This window comes from Carassius carassius, chromosome 4 (genome assembly GCF_963082965.1).
Source record: "Carassius carassius chromosome 4, fCarCar2.1, whole genome shotgun sequence".
In the NCBI taxonomy this organism is placed as follows: Eukaryota; Metazoa; Chordata; class Actinopteri; order Cypriniformes; family Cyprinidae; genus Carassius; species Carassius carassius.
Window position 1 is genome coordinate 11,159,253 of NC_081758.1, and position 6,596 is coordinate 11,165,848.

Genomic DNA, 6,596 nt, shown 5'->3' on the forward strand with positions numbered 1-6,596 from the left:
CATAGTGTGAATTATCAAAGAAAGTGAAACACTGATGTATAATCCGAGAAACATAGATGCTGCCCACATGACTTTCAAACTCATCAGTTTGCTGTTTTTTTTTCACAGACCTGAATATATTGAAACCTTCTCAGTATAACAGAGCTTCAACTAAAAATATTTTAGTTTAATTTTATTTATGTGTTGATTGCAAAAAATATGTTTCATCAGAATATAAAATACAAGCCATTGTTTTCATGGCTGTCAATTAATATATTTTTAAATGGTATTTCAGCATCTGCTTGTAGAAAATTAACTTTACAATGCTAATCAGAAAATCTTGACCCCTAGGAGTGGCCCAACATCGTGACATCTGCTCAACCAATGCTGTGAGTTTGGGGCGGGACTTACCAGAAAGGGGTTTAAGTCTACCCAAAGTGAATAGTCATTGTTCTTTTCAATGATGTGCTTCAAATTTATGATGTCCTTTAAATTCCAAATACTGTAGTGTGAAATGTGAAGTGTTTTGACTAGAATTGACATCGGCAATGACAGACAGTTGTGTAGTGTGAAAACAGCAGCAATCTGACAACTTTGAAAGTTGTGTAGTGTATGGCTGGAAACCTGCTAAAAATCTGGGTTGCATATGTGTAGTGTGTGGGCGGCATTACTTGCTCATTGCATCTGCCCACAAACATGTGCGGTGCTAGCAACATGAAGTGTTTTAACTGTACAACTTAACTGAATATTGAACTATAACAGGTCTATAAATTTATTTAAAAACAGACCTGAATACCTTCTCAATATAACTGAGCTTCAACTAAAAATGTTTTAGTTTGCCATTTTTTCCCCCATAATACTTATTTATGTGTTGACTATATAGTATATATAATATACAAGCTTGTATATCCATTGTTAATAGACAAGAAGGATACTTTTGAATGCTATTCCGGCATCTGCTTGTAGAAAATTAACTTTGCAATGCTAGCCAGCAAATCTTGACCCCTTGGAGTGGACCAACATTGCGACATCAGCTCAACCAATGCTGTGAGTTTGGGGCGTGACTTACCAGAAAGGGGTTTCAGTCTACCCAAAGCAAAATGGTCATTTTTCATTCCATTGCTGTGCTTCAGATTTGTCAGGTACTTAAAATTTGCAAAATGTGGTCTTGCTTTCTGCACTAAAATATAGGTGGAGAATGTGAATGTGTAAATGCCTGAGATGTCTGATGAATACATGCACTCCATTATGTGTTTGTGCAGTGACCCGAGGTCAACTATATTGGAGTGATTTCCCAATCCTACATTCTTCTCATTCTCCACCTCCTCCTATCCCTTCCTGTCTATCTTTGTCAAGAGAGAGGTCAAAAACAATAATAAAAAAAAGAGTAGTTTATGGTCCTAAATCTAAAGCTTATGTAACACACCCATTATGGATTTAGATTAACTTTCTGAATCATTATAATAAGCAAGAGCTTTCCAGTGACAATTGTTATTCCAGTGTGAGTACTTCATCTGGCTCACATCAGTTCATAAGTAAAATGTAAAGCAGTAACATGTAAACTTCTGTTGTCTAAAACAAGAAGTCTGCAGATGAGAGTCTGAAGTGAGCACTTGTGGGACAATGTTGTCCTACACCACTTTAAAGACAATGAAATAAAATTTTTTATTTAGATTGAACTGACAGTCATCAGTTATATTCAACTACAACAACAACAACTTATTCAGAGCATCATAGTTAAGCCATTTCTAAGTCATTGCACGTGAGCAAAACTTGTTCAATTGAATGAATTGGAAAAGTTTTATCACGCCCCTCTCATTGCTCAAGAACTATGAACACGAAACTTCCGAGCCTCAAATGTATAAAGCAAAATATAAAAACACATTTAAAAACAACTTCAAACATTCATTCTGATTTACCAAAAATAAGCACACAAAAGTCATGGTACATTGGTATAATACACATAATTTATTTAAAACAACATAATCATGTAAATCTGAACTGAGCACTGGGACACAGCAGTCATCACATGTTCTGAAGCACTGAACTGTGGTACTTGTGCAACTGACTTCAAATAAAATAAGTAAACAAAGTAAATTCAATTAAAGATGTGAAATCTGTTATTGATCAGAAAAATCCATAATGATAAAGGTACTTGTTTTTGATTTTAACTGTAAGAGATTCTACAAAGTATGATCTGTTCCAGATTATGTTTATGTGTGGAATACTCTCTAGGACACTGGTAACCAGGATTTGTTTGATTCCCATGCTAAACAATATTAAACACTTACAGTTAAAAGATAAATATACATAAAATAAGAAACAAAAAAGTCACTAAAAGAGAAAAAGACACAAATGTTTATAATGATAAAGGCTAGTAGTGGAAACGTCATTCTTTGAGATACAAATTTGAATAGTAGAACAGTGCAGACATTTTGCATTTGAATATTGTGCAATAGTGAAAGGAACGGGTGAAGGAACAATGCATCTATTTTTCTGGGTACTGTCTTCAGTTTTGGAGGATAAGGGGATTTTTTTGAGCCTTGTGGAGCAAGAAAGTGAGGAACTTGCTTAGTTTAACAGTCATAATATAGTGCAGTGCCCTATTGTTTGTGAAGCAACAGCCACTCTGTTGTTTTCACACAATGTTTTGTCATCAATGGTTGCACAGTAAATGTGAATATTTAATTTATAATGTTTAATTAAACTCATTGTACAGTAAAATTATTTCTAAGTGTAGAGTTTAAATTTATTTTATATTATATTTTTATTTTATAATTTATTAATTATGAGACTGAAAAAAAGCCTAAAAACAAAATGGAAAATTAAAATGAATATATATGTGTAGATGGATTATTTCCACAGAGTAAAAGTAAATTTTATGAAATAACAGATGATTTAGTGTAACACTAAGTCAAAACCATTGACATGCTGTTTGGTTTAATAGAGGGCAGGATGTGCTTTTGGCCAACAAGATCACATGAGTAATGATCACTTAGAACAGATGGTACATAATACATACACTATCATCATTCAAAGGTCATTTTTTAAAATTAATATATTTATAGAGCTAGTATGCATCAAAAGTGACAGTAAAAAAAAAAAAAAAAAAAAAAATTCTCAAATGAAAGTTCTTGAGTGAATTCATAATATTTTTAGAGTTATTCATTAGGCGTCGCCCCCTCACTCGTACTATCCTGCCCCCTCCCCTAAGATGAGTGTGAAAATAGATTTTAATTATGAAATATAATGGTTTATTTAAAAAAAAATGTTGGCAAATGCAAATTCATGCTCTCTAGCATTAATATGATGCTAACATTTAGGACAGTCTGTTTCACAAGTTAATTTTTTTGCTGTATTGTTATTGTCCTCTGTATGGAGAATGGAGACACCACTTTCAGGTCAGTTGTGGGAGAGGTTTGGCCATGCTGCCATAGATCTTTTTGCATTGCACAAAAACACTCACTGTCCTCTATTCTTCATGCTTGTGCGAGACAGCCGCGTTTCCACCGCAGGAACTTTACCCAGGAACTAGGGACTTTGGCCTGGTACTTGGTGTGTTTCCAACGCAGGAACCAGTAACTAAATAAAGTTCCGGGTAAAAAAATGCCTCTGAGAAAGTCCCTGCTGGCGAGGTAATACTTTTTCAAAGTTCCGGAACTTTCGGGGGCGGGACTTGGGCGCTAAACATCCCGATTGGTTGAGTTCACAGCGCATTGGTTGAGTTCAACCACCATTTATTCGGATCAACATTTTCAAAATATTACTGTTATTGTGTAATGAAATGTAATTTGAAAAGTATTTAAGGCGAGAATGTAGTTGTTTAAAACTCAAATCTGTGGTTTATTTATAAAGACAGCGCCTATTTAAAAATGTGTTTCGCCGATCTCGGAGATGTGAGCTCCACGCGATCAGCGGGAGCTCAGTGCTTATGGATCCGCCGAGAGCAGCCTCACCTCGGCTAGACCTTCTGATATGTATGTGCTGCTGGCTCTGATGTCTCTTTAGTGGATAAACATAAAATATAACTAAGTTTTGGGTAAGTCTAACAGGTAATCTTTGGTCTGTATTCATTTTATCTATATGTTCACGAGTTCACGCTTACATATAATTAGCTGAGGTATGGTATGCATATTTGCCGTGCTGTCCGGGAAAGGGCTCCGAGCTCGGGAATGGCCTGAACCTAGAGTACCCCCCCCTTCCCCGTCTATTTATAAAGTGAACTCAAAGTGAGGAGATGGGGTGGAGGAGGGATGCTGATAAACCGTCAATGGATAGAGGTAAGTCAGCGATATTTATACTATGAGATTGATTACTTGATTATGGACCACCTGTGTTGATTAGGCTAAGTATCTGACACGCTCCTCCCGAATCTTTTTAATAAAACATCATTTAAAATGAAAATGAAAATGGCAAATTTATATAATATTTCGTTTCATTGTAATGGCTGTATATATACACATATCCCTGAAATAAGAACATTTCTGCAGCTGTTATTATGTTTAAATGAAAACAAAAGGCGGCAGTGGTATTTGATATCCTATTTCGTTTTATTGTAAATGTACTGTGAGGTAAATTGCAATAGCCAAGGCAGGCTGACTGATGTTATCAAGCATGCTGCTGTTTGCAGAATTACCAGACTTGCGTCGTCACGGACATCACACTCCCGAGTCGAATGCGCGAAGTCTGAACTACAGAGGATGCACGTCCAAAATCAGCGTACTTTGTATTGAGAAACGCGCTCAAACCTGCGTCACCAGTCTATTTGCCTAATCTTTCCAGTACTTTACACCGCGGTGGAAATGCAGAAATCAACAGGTCTGGGGGAAAAATAGTTCCTGGGGAAAAAAGTTCCTGGTACAAATGTTCCGGGTAATTTCGGTGGAAATGCGGCACTATATGTGTGGATGCTGTGGCTCACCTGTGTCCAGACATATTGCTTTACACATTTTCTCCACCGAGTCTGATTGCACCAACTGTAAGAAGAATTAGGGAGCTCCTATGCGACCATGCCTGGCCTCTCCGGCTGCGCAGGGACCTCCTCTCAAAAGCACGCGGGGAGATATTCCACTTTGCACTAGATAAAGTTGCTCTCTGGGCCTGGCCCGTGAAAGGTTAAACTTAAGTGCTAGTAGGTTGTCTTGGAGGTAAATAGAGACAATTCAGAATGCGAAAGCTGCTTCAATGTGGTCAGCAGAGCCTTTACTAATGTTAAGGTTTTTTGTGGGTGTTTGTTTAAGGTGAGTCTACACCAAATATTCACAACTACTTGCAAGATAATAAAGTTTGCCATATTCTAACACTGTGAATTCAATGGACACAATGTGATGGTTCCAATTCCATTTGACCTGTTGTCAAAAGTAGCACAAGTGCGAGGAGTGTGTCAGAAATATAACTAATCTTTACTGGGGGTGACTTTGTGCACATCCAGTGCAGACTGATAGATGGGTTCTATGTGCTCTTGACAAGATAATAAAACTGATAGAGCCATGCATACACTCATACGGAGCAGCCGAGACTACTTCCCGGTCATTTAGGGGTTCAGCCCAAGGTTGTGGCCATTCCAGTCAGTCACGTTCGATGTTATGTCGTCACTGATGTATAGGATCCCTATGTAAAGTGCCACAACCACTGAACAGTGATACAAGAGTTGGTGATGCAGATTTTGGCAAACTCAGGTGTGCCGGGTGATCAACTTAAGACTGAAAAAAGTCTTTCTGCTGACTTCCAAAGCAGACAAGGAGCTACTCAGAGCTTCAGAAGCTCTGGGTGTGGTCCACTTATATGTTTAACGCTCTTACATTGGAACATCAAGGCTAGATCTGTAAGCGGTTGTAGGTTCACCAACTGAACTCGGAATGCAGTAGTGGGAACCTTGGGCATGTATCCAGGCAGTGGTCTCAGGACAACATGAGAGTAGGCCAGCCTGAAAACAAAGCACTCTTCACTTGCTGAAAACGCTTGGAGGTCCCCGAGCCTCTTGATGGAAGTGAGTGAAAACAGGAGCGCTGTCTTGAGAGACAGGAACTTCAGCTCAAGTGAATCAAGTGGCTCAAAGGGACCCCTTAGAATTCCAGCCAGGACAGCAGATAGATCACAGGAGGGTATTAGAAGTGTCCTAGAGGATTCAACCTTCTGGAACCCCTCATGAACTTAAGGATCAGGTCATGCCCTCCCAGGATCCAACTATCCACTGCATCGTGATGTGCTGTGATAGCAACAACATACACTTTCAAGGTGGAGGGTCACAGCCTACACTCCAACCTTTTTTGCAGGAAAGAAAGCACAACTCTAACCGAAGATCTCCAGGGATCTTCTTAGTGAGATATACACCAATTCATGGACAAAACTCCACTTCAAAGCATAGGCCTTCCTTATAGATGGAGCTCTAGCCTGAGTGATAGTGATAGAGCTCTAGCCACCACTGTCATATTGTGCCCAGCCCCTGAGAAAGGAGGTCCTTCCTCAGGGAGATGCACCAGGGAGGGGCTGTCATGAAGAGGATGAGTACTGAAAACTAGGTCTGGGTGGTCCAGTAAGGTGCAACCAACAGGACCTGTTCCTTGTTCCCCCTGATCTTGCACAGTGTCTGTGCGAGCAGGCTCACTGGGGGAAAC